This window comes from Schistocerca nitens, chromosome 8, assembly GCF_023898315.1.
Source record: "Schistocerca nitens isolate TAMUIC-IGC-003100 chromosome 8, iqSchNite1.1, whole genome shotgun sequence".
In the NCBI taxonomy this organism is placed as follows: domain Eukaryota; kingdom Metazoa; phylum Arthropoda; class Insecta; order Orthoptera; family Acrididae; genus Schistocerca; species Schistocerca nitens.
In genome coordinates, this window is record NC_064621.1 from 285,155,784 (window position 1) to 285,173,085 (window position 17,302).

The window sequence follows — 17,302 nt, forward strand, 5'->3', positions numbered from 1 at the left end:
AAACGTCATTCATTCACGAGAGAGGTGGCTTAGAGAACACTTGTCCGATTTATTATTGAGCATTTCTCATCAGTCTTGGGTGTTTAGCAGTTTGGATTAATGGAAGAGATAGAAAAGATCCAACGAAGACTGGCGCGGCTCGTTACGGGATCGTTTGGTCGGCGCGACAGCGTTACAGATGCGCTCATCTAACTCCAGTGGCAAACGCTACGAAAGACACGTTGTGTTTCACGGAGAGGTATGCTATTAAAATTACTATTATACATTATGGATGCGAGGTAACGGTTTTTAAGTTTTTACCGTTACAATTAGTAGCATTCAATCGTAATTTTTTTTCTTCATGCAACCCAAAAAAGCGTTTCAAGAGTCAATGCTGTCATCATCAGTTTGTAAAACTTACCTCATGTCCTGCCAGCGAGAGACATGATATGATAGTACAGCCAAAGTCACATAGTTCCAGAGTCAATATCCAGCAAAGACATTCCTACTCATATACCTTCAACTCTAGGCTTCTGTCAAGATCAGTGTGTGGTATCAAAGGATTCCCGATGGACCCTATAATACGCTGTGGCATAGATCGTATGAGTATTTCATCTCAAAATCTACGTGAATTACATCACAATATGGATACGGGTGTTGTAACACGTGATTTAGAGTTAAGGGAGTCAGAGCGAGTCCTCGGTAAATTTTGACGTTTTGCACTATTGCTTTCATTAAGGGAAGTCTAGATGCACCATAATATACAACTAAAAAGGGAGGCATAACCATACAGAATCCCTTTAGTGACAGCAAGAGCCAAAACGTCAATGTGTATGTGAGGACATTGACTATGACTTCCTTTGTTGTACTTTAGGTGATGGAACACACATCTCTACTTTCTGATGTAATACACACATATTTTGAGATGAAATACTCATATGATCAATGCCACAGCTTATTATGGGGCCCAAGGGACGCCCCTTGATACTACACACTGATCATGACTAAAACCGAGAAGTGTAGGTATATGAGTAGAGATGTTTTTGCTGTATATTGACAATGGAACTTCGTGACCTTGATTGTATTATCTGTCATGTCTCCTGTGGGCAGCACATGGTATGAGTTTTACAGCCTGATGAAGAGAGCATTGTCTCTCGAAACACGTTATTGAGTTGTGTGTAGGATAAAAATTACGGTTGAATAGTTCAATTGTTACGGTGTGCTGTTGAAATCCTATTAGCCTACGTTCCAGATAGAGCTGGACAACATATTACTAACTCCCAAATATGTCTCATGCACTCCGTCTTCAGGCCACAAGTGGCCCATCGGCACCATGCGACCGCCGTGTCATCCTCAGTTGTGGATGTGGATAGGAGGGGCGTGTGGTCAGCACACCGCTCTCCCAGTCGTTATGATGGTTTTCTTTAACCGGAGCCGCTACTATTCGGTCGAGTAGCTCCTCAATTGGCACCACGAGGCCGAGTGTACCACGAAAAATGGAAACAGCGCATGGCGGCTGGATGATCACCCATCCAAGTGCTGGCCACGCCCGACAGCGCTTAAGTTCGGTGATCTCACGGGAACCGGTGTATCCACTGTGGCAAGGCCGTTGCTAAATACGTCTCATGAATAGATAAAAATATGAAAATCCAAGAAATTAATGACAATCATTCTTCTCACGCACCATTCGCGAATGCAACTAGGAAAGACGGAAAGATAGTGGTTTCATAAGTACCCACCGTCAGGCACATTAAGGTGACTTGCGGAGGCCTGCTACTACTGCTCTAATGCCACTTGGAAGGTACGGACTTATTCATTCATGAGAGGAAGCAAAACAGAGCTGCTGACGCACTGTCCGTAATTGGATACTGCTTAAGAAGTCCTTGTAGTTTCGTCACGGTTTAACTAACGCCGCTAACCGTATTTTTAGCAGTGGAGGAGCGTTTACAATGTCAAGGAAAAATCTCTGTCCCACAGCAGGACGTCATGAGGAGTTAATGAGATGCAGCACCATGGACGTAGGTACATTGACGTAAACCTTGGGAAAAGCCAGTATGCGGTTCACGTCTACGTCAGTCAGGCAAACGATATTTCTTTATAAGAAATAGTCTTTCTTTTGGAGCACGGGATAGATGTGGTAAATGAAGTTAAACTCCTACGCACGTAGTGAACGACCTTTACGTTCCATGAAAACAGAATTTGCGTGAAGATATTTTGAATATTATGAGCTTTAACATCAGAGAGGTAGAAAACGACACTACTGTCATTAATAACGAATTGTGTGTCGTAGTGTATTAGTGAGTGACTAAATTTGGCATCACTGTTTGTGCTTACGCTTGTGACGTTCTTAAACAGATGAGATACGTTTGAAATACACTACTGGCCATTAAAATTGCTACACCAAGGAGAAATGCAGATGATAAACGGGTATTCATTGGACAAAAATATATTATACTAGAACTGACATGTGATTTCACTTTCACGCAATTTGGGTGCATGGATCCTGAGAAATCAGTACCCAGGATAAACACATCTGGCCGTAATAACGGCCTTGATACGCCTGGGCATTGAGTCAAACAGAGCTTGGATGGCGTCTGCAGGTACAGCTGCCCATGCAGCTTCAACACGATACCACAGTTCACCAAGAGTATTGACTGGCGTATTGTGACGAGACAGTTGCTCAGCCACCATTGACCAGACGTTTTCAATTGGTGAGAGCTGGAGAATGAGCTGGCCAGGGCAGCAGTTGAACATTTTCTGTATCCAGAAAGGCCCGTACAGGACCTGCAACATACGGTCGTGCATTATCCTGCTGAAATGTAGGGTTTCGCATGGATCGAATGAAGGGTAGAGCCACGGGTCGTAACACATCTGAAATGTAACGTCCACTGTTCAATGTGCCGTCAGTCCGAACGAGAGGTGACAGAGACGTGTAACCAATGGCACCCCATACCATCACGCCGGGTGATACGCCAGTATGGCGATGACGAATACACGCTTCCAATGTGCGTTCACCGCGATGTCGCCAAACACGGATGCGACCATGATGATGCTGGAAATAGAACCTGGATTCATACGAAAAAATGACGTTTTGCCATTCGTGCACCCAGGTTCGTCGTTGGGTACACCACCGCAGGCGCTCCTGTCTGTGATGCAGCGTCAAGGGTAACCGCAGCCATGGTCTCCGAGCTGATAGTCCATGCTGCTGCAAACGTCATCGAACTGTTCGTGCAGATGGTTATTGTTTTGCAAACGTCCCCATCTGTTGACTCAGGGATCGACACGTGGCTGCACGATCCGTTACAGCCATGCGGATAAGATGCCTGTCATCTCGACTGTTAGTGATGCGAGGCCGTTGGGATCCAGCAGGGCGTTCCGTATAACCCTCCTGAACCCACCAATTCCATATTCTGCAAACAGTCATTGGATGTCGACCAACGCGAGCAGCAATGTCGCGATACAATAAACCGCAATCGCGATGGGCTACAATCCGACCTTTATCAAAGTCGGAAACGTGATGGTACGCATTTCTCCTCCTTACACGAGGCATCACAACAACGTTTCACCAGGCAACGCCGTTCAACTGCTATTTGTGCATGAGAAACCGGTTGGAAACTTTCCTCATGTCAACACGTTGTAGGTGTCGCCACCGGCCCCAACCTTGTGTGAATGCTCTGAAAAGCTAATCATTTACATATCACAGCATCATCTTCCTGTCGGTTAAATTTCGCGTCTGTAGCACGTCATCTTCGTGGTGTAGCAATTTTAATGGCCAGTAGTGTATGTTTCCAAATATACTTAGCAAACGCCAGAGTGCATGAATGTCTGTATGCACAGCAGCTGAAGTTTCTCATTTTTGCTCTCGATAGCCTAGTCGAGTGTTCAAACACCACAGGTTCACTTGTCCCACGCAAACGCATTAATTTAAATGCATACAGCTAACTTTGAAGAATCAAAACGACACTTGGATATAAGCCTGCATGGTTACGTTGTGAAATATGCAATTCCTAAGAGAAATTATTTAGCTGACGGCTCTAACTGTCAAACGCCGGGTTCGTAAGATATCTTGTCAACCACTGCCGCCTCGTTTTGATGCAGTTCTGCTTGAAAGCAACCCGGGATACATCATAATTTATGAATCAAAATTCATTTTAAGTAAGATTAGTGTTGTCTGAATACCAGAATTAAACATGAATATATAGATTACTGTCTTCATTGGGATTCCTCGCGGAACGCCATTTCGTTTGGTGTAATTGTTTGATTCAACTGGAGTTCAAATGGTTCAAATGGCTCTGAGCACTATGGGACTCAACATCTTAGGTCATAAGTCCCCTAAAACTTAGAACTACTTAAAACTAACTAACCTAAGGACATCACACACACCCATGCCCGAGGCAGGATTCGAACCTGCGACCGTAGCAGTCCCGCGGGTCCGGACTGCAGCGCCAGAACCGCGCGGCCACCGCGGCCGGCAACTGGAGTTGCTAGTAAAGGACAACGTGGATGAGAAGCAATAGTAAAAACAGCTACGGCGTGGCTTCAGGCCAGGATGGTCCACAGTATATCTTATATTTGCGGTGGGACTGTTGCAGGAACGGCACTAAGAGTACGGAAGAGATTTACCGATGGTTTTCCTGGGTTTAGAGACAGCATATGAAACCGTACCTACACTCATGCTCATGAATTAAGGGTAACTGCAGAATGTGGAGCCACACAACGTGGCACTACACAAAACTGGCGCTAATAGCATAAGCACATAGGGAACATACACGACACAGATCTGTAAGTCCACTGTATTGGTGATAAGTTGAGAAAACCGCCGAAACACATGTGCTACAAAACGCCACTGTTTCCTGCACATGTACCCCGACATCAGTATGGGATATGATCACCATGCACACGTACACAGGCCGCACTACGGGTTGGCATATGCTGGGTCAGGTGGTCGTGCAGCTGCTGGTGTATAGCCTCCCATTCTTGCACCAGTGCCTGTCCAAGCTCCTGGAGTGTCGTAGGGGTTTGAAGATGTGCAGCATCCCAGACGTTCTCGATGGGATTTTGGTCTGGAGAACAGGCAGGCCACTCCATTCGCCTGATATCTTCTGTTTCAAGGTACTCCTTCACGATGGCAGCTCGGTGGGGCCGTACGTTATCATCCATCAGGAGGAAGGTGGGACCCACTGCATCTCTGAAAAGGCGGGCATACTGGGGAAAAATGACGTCGCGCTACACCTGACCTGCAGGGTGTACGTGCACCAATCATAATCCCACCCCACACAATCAAACCACGACCTCCATACAGATCCCTTTCAAGGACATTAAGTGTTGGTATCTGGTTCCTAGTTCACGCCAGATGAAAACCCGCGTTCTGGCGCTGCAGTCCGGAACCGCGGGACTGCTACGGTCGCAGGTTCGAATCCTGCCTCGGGCATGGGTGTGTGTGATGTCCTTAGGTTAGTTAGGTTTAAGTAGTTCTAAGTTCTAGGGGACTTATGACCTAAGATGTTGAGTCCCATAGTGCTCAGAGCCATTTTTTTTTTGAAAACCCGCGAGAATCACTGTTCAGACTCGTCCGTGAGCATAACCTTGGACCACTGTTCCAATGACCATGAACTGTGTTCTCGACACCAGGCTTTGCGGGCTCTCCTGTGACCAGTGGTCAGTGGAATGCACCTTGCAAGTCTCCGGGCGAATAAACCATGTCTGTTCATTCGTCTGTAGACTGTGTGTCTGGAGACAACTGTTTTAGTGGCTGCGGTAAGGTCCCGAGCAAGGCTACCTGCAGTACTCCGTGGCCGTCTGCGTGCACTGATGGTGACACATCGGTCTTCCTGTGGTGTTGCACACTGTGGAGGTCCCGTACTGTAGCGCCTGGACACCTTTCCTGTCTGCTGAAATCGTTGCCATAACTTGAGATCACACTTTGTGGCACACAGAGGGCCCGTGTTTGACCAGCCTCCAGTCGCCCTAGTATTCTACCCCTCATAATGTCAACAATGTGTGCTTTTTGAGCCAGTTTCAACACACAGTAACCATTAGCACGTCTGAAAACGTCTGCACACTTACTCGCTGCACCGTACTCTGACATGCACTAACACACCTCTGCGTATGTGGACTGCTGCCAGAGCGACCCTGCGACGACCGCAGGTCAAATGCACCGCATGGTCATACCCCGAGGTGATTTAAACCCGCAAACCGCCCACCAGAGCGTTGTTTCATCATGTGCTAGCATTATCTTTAATTTATGAGCGTGAGTGTAGCTGAAACATTGTAAGCCACTAAGATGGAAAGATGTAGAGAAACTTACTTGTACTAAGGATGAAATAAGTGTACTATAGAAGCGTAAAATGAGTGAGAGTGAGAAGAGAGAGAACAGGGAGGCTGACACGAGAAACGTTGAAGTACCTGTTTTCGATACAAATGGATGGCATAATCACACGAGTGGCTGTAGAGGAAGTTGGATTATAGCAATGTTGTTGGTCGAAAATTTTAATTATCTTCACCGCAATAAAATATTATTATAACTTGCTGATTACTGATTTTGGTTGACTAGCAGACATCCTCAGATCATGATTACTAAATAATCAGTCCCTAAGTACGATGTTGGCCACATGTAACGAAGTTGTTGTGGCTAACGTTGTCCACAGACGTACCCTTAGTAAAGAAAGTGTTGTAGCCAACATTGTAATGTATTGATTCTTTTGTAAGCATGATCTCAGAATAGTTACAGTCAACAAAAACGACAATCAGCATGTTCTGTATTTTATTGCAATCAAAACTATTAAATTTTTTAACAAAGAATGCTGATCATCGAATCTCCATCACTTGACGATGTCAGGTCTTACAAGCAATGTTGTTTGCTTATGATTTGATAATGTGGGGAAGACTGATGAGGAAGCAGAGCTGCAGTTAGATCATTGAGAAGAAGTTGAGCAGGAGTATAGTCTCAAATTTAATGCAACATATAGAAATTGAAAGAATGCCAAATAGATAAGTAAGCGTGCCACGTAATCTGATAGCTTTATGAGAACTGTGAGAGGAGTGATACAAAATCAAGAAATCATGCATAAAACTAAGAAGCTAATACAGGAGTGTGAGACTATGGTTGAGTTTTAAGCATACCCCTTGATGCTGACAAGATTTGAATCCAGTGACCTATACAGTCAACAGACCATTCCCCGTAATATCATATGGACTATTACGACAAAGTCGTGCAACGGTTATTATTGAACATCTGGACGTGAACCAGTGGTGGTCAAATAAAATCTTAAATATGGGTACCATAGCTCACATGAAAACAGAGAGGAAGTGTTTCATCAAACTATGGAATGAAAATATAGGTAACAAGAAAGTTCTGTTTGTTACCGAAAGGAACGGACTTGACTCCAAACACTGTACAGATAATAAAAGGAATTATTAAGTGCATTTCGCTCTTAGAGTGGGTGCAGAAGGCAGAAATTCTCTCCCACTATTTTCGCCAGTGATATAGCTGCATGTAGGAACTGATAAGTTTTCATCCCTTCTACGAAAACATCAATCATGGGATCTCTTAAAAAAATTATGCATCAGTTACTGCTGATCTTCTTTCTGTCCAGCAGACATCTCTCGCTCTGTGTGTTTCATGCTATCCTACACCCTTGCAGATTTTTATGTGGCTCACAATGCTGATTTGCAACTAGCCGAGTTCGGCCTGCGTGGATGTCCCAAAGAGCAGCCGTCGTCCACTGTTCACCTGCCAGTGACTCTGCCTTGTAGCGAAAGAACACTTTTACGACACATTTCCTATTCTACTCCTGCTGCCCTCGCATTCTCACAGTCAGCCAGAGGACTCAGCTCACAGAACAATTACAAATCTCTTTCACCACCAAATAAAAATGAAATGAAGAGGAACTAATTATATTCAAAATCGTCAGTGTGTGTTTCAGTTACTTGCATACTTTCATGCTCCGCTTGTAGTTTGAACTGATTTAGTAGTCTGATATATATTATTAATCAGCCTACAGACCAATTTAGGAAAAACTGCCCCATAATATCAGACATATTATGTGCCAGCCTGTTGTAGGCTGCAGAAACCTGCATCATAAGGAAAGAGGAAAAATGTGTGGAGAGTGTAATAAAATTTTTGTGAAAATAAATGAAAGGTGAAGGAGCTCGGGCATGAATGTGTGTGATGTCCTTAGGTTAGTTAGGTTTAAGTAGTTCTAAGTCTAGGGTACTGATGACCTCAGATGTTAAGTCCCATAGTGCTTAGAGCCATTTGAACCATTTTTAGGAAGACACACAAAATGGAAACGAAGACGGCAGGGGAAGGTCTAGGGACAATGGAAGGAAACATTCAGAATGGAGGAGAAGATTTGCCAAGAACAGCGGCTGCGAAGTGGCGAGAAGGCTGAACAGGATGGAGAGTCTTATGTTCTCAGAGTACGCTACTGGTGGCGGGACACTGTACGAGATGACTATGATAATGGCTACTTTCCCCTCAGAAGTTAAGATTGCTGCGGCTTGTCACTCATTTGCAATTTGTGTGTAATGATAGTTTCTGCTTTACAAGCTTGCTCTGAAGTATTTTCGTAAACCAATGAAAGTTTTAATATACCTGTATTACTCGTGAAAGAAAGAAGGTTATGTACATCTACATCTACATCCACATTTATACTCCGCAAGCCACCCAACGGTGTGTGGCGCAGGGCACTTTACGTGCCACTGTCATTACCTCCCTTTCCTGTTCCAGTCGCGTATGGTTGGCGGGAAGAACGACTGCTGGAAAGCCTCCGTGCGCGCTCTAATCTCTCTAATTTTACATTCGTGATCTCCTCGGGAGGTATAAGTAGGGGGAAGCAATATATTCGTTACCTCATCCAGAAACGCACCCTCTCGAAACCTGGACAGCAAGCTACACCGCGATGCAGAGCGCCTCTCTTGCACAGTCTGCCACTTGAGTTTGCTAAACATCTCCGTAACGCTATCACGCTTACCAAAGAACCCTGTGACGAAGCGCGCCGCTCTTCTTTGGATCTTCTCTATCTTCCCCGTCAACCTGACCTGGTACGGATCCCACACTGATGAGCAATACTCAAGTATAGGTCGAACAAGTGTTTTGTAAGCCACCTCCTTTGTTGATGGACTACATTTTCTAAGGACTCTCCCAATGAATCTCAACCTGGCACCCGCCTTACCAACAATTAATTTTATATGATCATTCCACTTCAAATCGTTCCGTACGCATACTCCCAGATATTTTACAGAAGTAACTGCTACCAGAGTTTGTTGCGCTATCATATAATCATACAATAAAGGATCCTTCATTCTATGTATTCGCAATATATTACATTTGTCTATGTTAAGGGTCAGTTGCCACTCGCTGCACCAAGTGCCTATCCGCTGCAGATCTTCCTGCATTTCCTGCAATTTTCTAATGTTGCAACTTCTCTGTATACTACAGCATCATCCGCAAAAAGCCGCATGGAACGGAACTTCCGACACTATCTACTAGGTCATTTATATATACTGTGAAAAGCAATGGTCCCATAACATTCCCCTGTGGCAAGCCAGAGGTTACTTTAACCTCTGTAGACATCTCTCCATTGAGAACAACATGCTGTGTTCTGTTTGCTAAAAACTCTTCAATCCAGCCACACAGCTGGTCTGATATTCCGTAGGCTCTTACTTTGTTTATGTAAGACACCAGAAGGGACTGTAAGGTTTCAGGTAGCTTATACTGTACAGTGGAAAGCCAGAGACTTAGAAACTAATTTTTAAACTGCAGATCATTTCCCAGAACAGTTATAGACTCTGACCAAAATTTATTTGTTATAAACTGCAGATTAACACAAGATATTACTGAAGGATAGAAAATGAGAAGCTGAGACCAGGATAAATTGAAAGAAACGCAACTTCTTGTGCGTTCCAAAGGCTCCATTAGGCATCTATAAGACGGAATGGAAGCTCTGAGAGATGAAATAATGAAGGCAAAAGATGGTTAGAGAGGCAAAAAGATGAAGGCCCTGTAGAAATACTGCAATAACGCACAAGATACTGAATATAATTCTCGAAAGAATTAAACACAAAAAATGTTTGAAACGAAGCTGGAAAAAAAGAATACATTCGTCTAAGAAATGAGAGTGACTGCAAGTGCAAAATGGCTAAAAAATGGCTCTGAGCACTATGGGACTTAACATCTATGGTCATCAGTCCCCTAGAACTTAGAACTATTTAAACCTAACTAACCTAAGGACAGCACACAACACCCAGCCATCACGAGGCAGAGAAAATCCCTGACCTCGCCGGGAATCGAACCCGGGAACCCGGGCGTGGGAAGCGAGAACGCTACCGCACGACCACGAGATGCGGGCTGCAAAATGGCAAATCAGAAATGCAAGACTGAAGAAGCGTGCAGGACTAGGGCAATGACAGATGCCGCCTATAGAAAAATTAAAGAGGACCTTGCTTAAAAGAGAAGCACCTGTATAAATACGTATTAGAGCTAAGATGGCAAGCCCTCACGAAGCAAAGAAGGGAAGGCTGCAGTGTCGGACGAATACATAGCAAATCTCTACAAGTGAAATATACTTGAAGACAAAATTATAAAACGAGAAGAGTAACTAGATGAAATTAACAAGGGAGGTAGGATGTTGGGCAAAGAATTAAATACAGCACTAAAGGATCTACGCCGAAACAAATCCCTTGGAATCGACGTAATTTCTTCAAAATTATAGAGATCCTCGGGGCAGCCGGCCATAACAAAACTATTCCAGCTAATGACCGCTGTTCCGAAGTAGCTATGTGCTGACAGGTGTGAATGTTACCGAAACAGCAGTTTAATAACTCATGGTTGTAAAGTACTTATACGAATTATTTATAGATGAATGGAAAAACTGCTAGAATCCGATCCTTGTAAACATATGTTTGGCATCCAGAGAAATGTAAGAACATCTGAGGCAATAATAACCCTGCGGAGTATCTTAGAAGAGTGGTTGAAGAAAGGAAAACCTACAGGACACTTATAACATATGTAGATTAAGAGAAAGCTTGTGACTATGTAGACTGCAACGAACTCTTTAAAACTCTGAAGATTGCAGGGATAAAATACTGTGCGTGTGAAGTCACCTATAACTAGTACAGAAACCAGACGGTGGTTGTAAGAGTCGAAGGACATGAAAGGGAAACGTTGAGAAGGACATGAGACGGGGTTGGAACCTCTCCCCTATGTTATTGAATCTTTACTATGAGCAAGCAGTAAAAGGAAACCAAATAGAAATTTGGAAAGGGAACGGAAGTTTACAGAGATGCAACAAAAGCTTTCAGGTTTGCCATTGACATTGTAATTCTGATACAAACAGTAAAGTAGTTGGAAGAACTTTGAAATGAAATGGATAATGCTTTGAGAAGAGATTCTAAGGTGAAGTCAACAAAAACCAAATGAAGTTAATGGAATGTAGTAAAATTAAATGAGGTTATGCTGGTAGCCTAGGAATAAGAAATGAGACACTAAAAGTACTGAAGAGTTTTTGGGAAACAAAATAACTATGACAATGGCCAAGGTATAGACGATATAAAATGAAGACTAACATTGCAAAGAAAACCCCTCTCAGTAAGAGAAATTTGTTAACACGAATATAAATTTGTTAGGAAATTCTTTCTAGAGGTATTTCTTCTGAGTGTACCCATGTATGGAAGTGAAAGATGAGCCATAAACAGCGCATACAATAACAGAATAGGAGCTATTAAAATGTGTTGCAGTTGAAGAAAGCTGAAAATTAGATGGGTAGATCCAATACTAATGAATAGGTACTGAATCAAAGTGAGGCAGAAATTTTTGGCTCAACTTGACTAAAGTAAGGGATTGGTTTATACGACACATCTTGGGACCTCATAAAAAAATCGGTTTCGTAATGGAATCAAATTTGCGATGTAAGAATTATAGAAGAAGAGCAAAATGTGTGTATAAAAAGGAGGCTCAAGGACATACTGAGGTAGTTATTTACGAATTACATAAATCACTTGAATGGTTCATTTATCGAAATGGCGTGGAATGTGTCAGTTTACAGGATATGTGTGCCTGTTTAGTGTTAACATTAACGAACAAATTATTTTTTAGTCATAATCATGTAACTCGATTTATTCATTTGTTTTATTGGCTACCATTTTTAAATAGAAATTCGTGAAATTAATAGAATTGTCCAAGAGAAATGATATTAAGTCATATTTAAAACTTACTTTGGTGTCGTTTTGCAGTAATGAAGAGGCTTATACATGAAAGCATTAATTCAGTCTTCGGATTGAAGACCACAGCAACAAGCACATTACTGTGCTACTCAAACAATTAAGTTCAATCGCTTCTGTTTTCGTGTAATTGCTATTCTTGGGAACAAAGAATCAGTCTCCTGACGTATTTTGGATATTTCCTGTCAGTTATGTCTTATGGAATAATTTTCTGGGGCAACTAATACTTAGAATGAAAATATTGGGTGCACAAAAGTGAACAGTAAGAATAATATGAGGAGTTCACTTGCGATCGTCATGTAGGTGCCTCTTCAATGAGTTTGTTATTTTAACTGCACAATTACAATCCATATATTCGCTTATGAAATTCTTCATAAACAATCCATCACAATTTGGGACCTGTGGCGTAGAAAGGGATTCAATATGCAGTAACAAAAATTTTTGATGATATGCCCAATTTCATAAAAGGTTTGACAGGAAGCAAAGCAATTTTTAAATCTAACCTAAAATCCCTTCTCCTGGGCAACTCCTTCCGTTCCAAGGACAAAGTTCTAAATAAAATCTGGTAGCACAAAAAAAGTAAAAGAAAAAACAAACAACTAGTTTTTCAGTGTAGCGCCCTGAGTACTCCAAACAAAGTAATGTGGTCATTAATGTTACCACTAATCAGGTATACATATCCTGTAGACTGACTCGTTCCACATCATTTCGGTAAACAAATCGTTCAAATTATCTATGAAAGGTGTAACTAACAACATGCGTCGATCATTTCATTGTTAAAAGACACCCTTTAAATTGTCTCAAATAGCCTGTAGCGTGGTAGTTTGACACTATGGGCCGTCTGTAATAGCACCGTGACCCTGACACGTGATGTGATTGGAATGATGCAATACGATATGCAAATCACCACTCATCGTGTGTGATTTACACTGATTAGCCAGAACATTATGTGCACCGAACTACTATCGATATAAACCAGTCCAGGCGACAGCAGCGTCACCAGACGAGGAATGACTGGTAGGCAGACACGCACGGTGCATAGGTCTAAGTGAGTGTGCTGTCTGTGTGTAGAATAGGGAAGACGCACGATCTACCTGAGTTTGACGGAGGGCAGATTGTAAACGTCCGGAGACTCGGCACGAGCATTTCGGAAACTGCACGACGAGTCGGGTGTTCGAGGAGTGCTGCGGTGAGTGTCTTCAACACTTGGCGAAACCAAGGTGAAACCATGTGCAGTCGTCGTGAGGTTGGGCGGACAACCTTCATTACAGATGTCGGACGTCGTAGGATGCACAGAATGGTAAAACAGGAGAGCAGGACAGGTGGCGAAGTGTGGCAGAACTATCATCAGCCTTTAACGCTGGGCAGAGTACAAGTGTGTTTGAACACACAGTGCACCGAACATTCCTAACGCTGGACCTCAGCAGCAGGCGAGCCATGCAAGCACCAAGGCTAACACCATGTTATCGGCAACTACGGCTGAGATGGGCACGTGACCATAGGCACTGCATGTTGATGCAGTGGCAGAGCATTGCACGAATTGATGAATCCCGATACATTCTTCATGATGCCGATGGGAAGTCGCGAATCCATCTTTTTCCACGGGAACAGCTCATTGACACCTGTACTGCAGGACAGAGACAAGCTGGCGGCGACTCCACTATGCTCTGGAGAACATTCACGTGGGCATCCGTGGATCAGTTGAGCTTGTGCGAGGCACCATGGCGGCCAAGAAGGATCGTACACTGGTTTCAGACCAAGAACACTCCTTCACGACGATCATGTTTGCCGATGGCAGTGGCATTTTTCAACAAGATAATGCGCCATGTCACAAGGCGAGGAGTGTGAGGCAGTGGTTCGAGGAACACAGAGGCGAGTTCCAGTTGATGTGCTAGCCTCCAAACTCGCCATCTCTGAACCCGATCGAACACATCCCCAAAATTTATGGGAATTAGGTGATCTGTGTTTGCAGATGTGGTGCCAACTCCCTCCAGCGACCTGCCAAGGTCTCATTACTTCCATGTCACGACGCGCCGCCGCTGTTATCCGTGGAAAGGTGAGCATACCGGTTGTTAGCTATTAGGTAGTTGGTAATAACGTTCTGGCTGTTCAGTGTATCATTTAAAAAAAAATGGTCCCCCACAAGCAATTATTACAAACTGCTTATATCCCATAGACCAATGAATGTAAGTATGATTTACAGTGTACGCAACAGAAACAATTGGGAGCATATTTTGGACTCACCAACAGTTACCCATACAAATAAAATTATTTAATGCGTGTAGTCTCTTGGAAACTAAAAAATTACAATAAGGATCAAGATATTGACAAAAGTGTGTGTTCTGTGCAATCGTAATTGAACTGAAATACACTCCTGGAAATGGAAAAAAGAACACATTGACACCGGTGTGTCAGACCCACCATACTTTCTCCGGACACTGCGAGAGGGCTGTACAAGCAATGATCACACGCACGGCACAGCGGACACACCAGGAACCGCGGTGTTGGCCGTCGAATGGCGCTAGCTGCGCAGCATTTGTGCACCGCCGCCGTCAGTGTCAGCCAGTTTGCCGTGGCATACGGAGCTCCATCGTAGTCTTTAACACTGGTAGCATGCCGCGACAGCGTGGACGTGAACCATATGTGCAGTTGACGGACTTTGAGCGAGGGCGTATAGTGGGCATGCGGGAGGCCGGGTGGACGTACCGCCGAATTGCTCAACACGTGGGGCGTGAGGTCTCCACAGTACATCGATGTTGTCGCCAGTGGTCGGCGGAAGGTGCACGTGCCCGTCGACCTGGGACCGGACCGCAGCGACGCACGGATGCACGCCAAGACCGCAGGATCCTACGCAGTGCCGTAGGGGACCGCACCGCCACTTCCCAGCAAATTAGGGACACTGTTGCTCCTGGGGCATCGGCGAGGACCATTCGCAACCGTCTCCATGAAGCTGGGCTACGGTCCCGCACACCGTTAGGCCGTCTTCCGCTCACGCCCCAACATCGTGCAGCCCGCCTCCAGTGGTGTCGCGACAGGCGTGAATGGAGGGACGAATGGAGACGTGTCGTCTTCAGCGATGAGAGTCGCTTCTGCCTTGGTGCCAATGATGGTCGTATGCGTGTTTGGCGCCGTGCAGGTGAGCGCCACAATCAGGACTGCATACGACCGAGGCACACAGGGCCAACACCCGGCATCATGGTGTGGGGAGCGATCTCCTACACTGGCCGTACACCACTGGTGATCGTCGAGGGGACACTGAATAGTGCACGGTACATCCAAACCGTCATCGAACCCATCGTTCTACCATTCCTAGACCGGCAAGGGAACTTGCTGTTCCAACAGGACAATGCACGTCCGCATGTATCCCGTGCCACCCAACGTGCTCTAGAAGGTGTAAGTCAACTACCCTGGCCAGCAAGATCTCCGGATCTGTCCCCCATTGAGCATGTTTGGGACTGGATGAAGCGTCGTCTCACGCGGTCTGCACGTCCAGCACGAACGCTGGTCCAACTGAGGCGCCAGGTGGAAATGGCATGGCAAGCCGTTCCACAGGACTACATCCAGCATCTCTACGATCGTCTCCATGGGAGAATAGCAGCCTGCATTGCTGCGAAAGGTGGATATACACTGTACTAGTGCCGACATTGTGCATGCTCTGTTGCCTGTGTCTATGTGCCTGTGGTTCTGTCAGTGTGATCATGTGATGTATCTGACCCCAGGAATGTGTCAATAAAGTTTCCCCTTCCTGGGACAATGAATTCACGGTGTTCTTATTTCAATTTCCAGGAGTGTATTAGGTACATTTACATTTAGATGAAGAGCCATCGACGTTCAAGTTTGCAGGAGTCAGTACCTGCTATCAAATCTCGCCGTACAAAATGTTATTGACTTCGAACGTTGTAGAGAGTAGAAAACTGGCACTAGGCGGATATACCATCCTCCACCTCTGATGTAAACTATGCCAGTGAGGCGATTTCCATGTGCCAGTCGTCTGTACGCGATCAGTGCAGTGAGATAGATCGACGACGTGGAGACGTGGAAGGATAGCGCGTACGAGCTATCATGTTCGCACATGGCCGTGCCCACACCTTGGATGAAGCTGCCTGATTTCTTGGTGTATCAACGCAACTGTCCACCGCGTCTACGAGGTACGGTGTACCATTTGCAGTTAAATAACACTTCAATAACACCATGTCATTTTTAAAATTTTTTTTCCTTTATTACATTTCGATTCCCCCACACCTGCGGGCTGGCAGCAGCATAATATGCTGCTCTGCAGCCTACAGAAAAGTTAAAAAACATAATGAGAATATAAGCAAACAAGAAAAAAGGCGATAAAACGGTGACATTATAAAAAACTGTAAAATGGCGGAAAGTTGTGGAATTTAAAATATAAAAACACTGTAGTGACGATGCGGATGAACACACAATAAGTAGACAGGCACAATTAGAAGAACAGGGCGACAGTCTGGTTTCTGTTCGCACGAGATAAAAAACACAACTAGCGACAGTTTGGTGGCTGTTTGCAACACTGACAGGGGATGCAGAACACTGAACACTCACTTAAAACAGCGCTATACAGGTGACATGGCGGCAGATTGGGGGGGGGGGGGGAGTATCCCGATCGATGAGGGGGAAAATGGGGGGAGGAGAGGAAAAGAAAAAAGGGGGAGGCGGTGGAGGGGGGGGGGACATAGAAAAGGGCGGATGGGTGGATGCGAGAAGGAGTGGGAAAGGCAGAGGAGCGGATAGCAAAAAGGACTCGGGGGAGAGAAGGGAGTCAGAGAGAGGGTAGGTGGGGAAAAAACAGGATGGAAGGGGGAGGGGCAGAGAGGGAGATCAGGAAAAGGGCAGAGAAAGGGAGGGGGAGGTGAGTATCAGAGTTGATAGGATGGATAAATGGAGGGAGAGGGCATCATCCGGGAGGGGGAGTCGAAGTAAGCCACCTTGGGAAAGGATATGAAGGGTGTAGAGGTGAAGGGTAGGGGAACACGTAAAGACAACGGTTGTAAAAACATCCTAATCGACAAGGATTGCAGACGAGTGTTACTTGACAGTCAGTTTACTATCCCACAGGTGCTGCTACTCTCACTGAATGCAG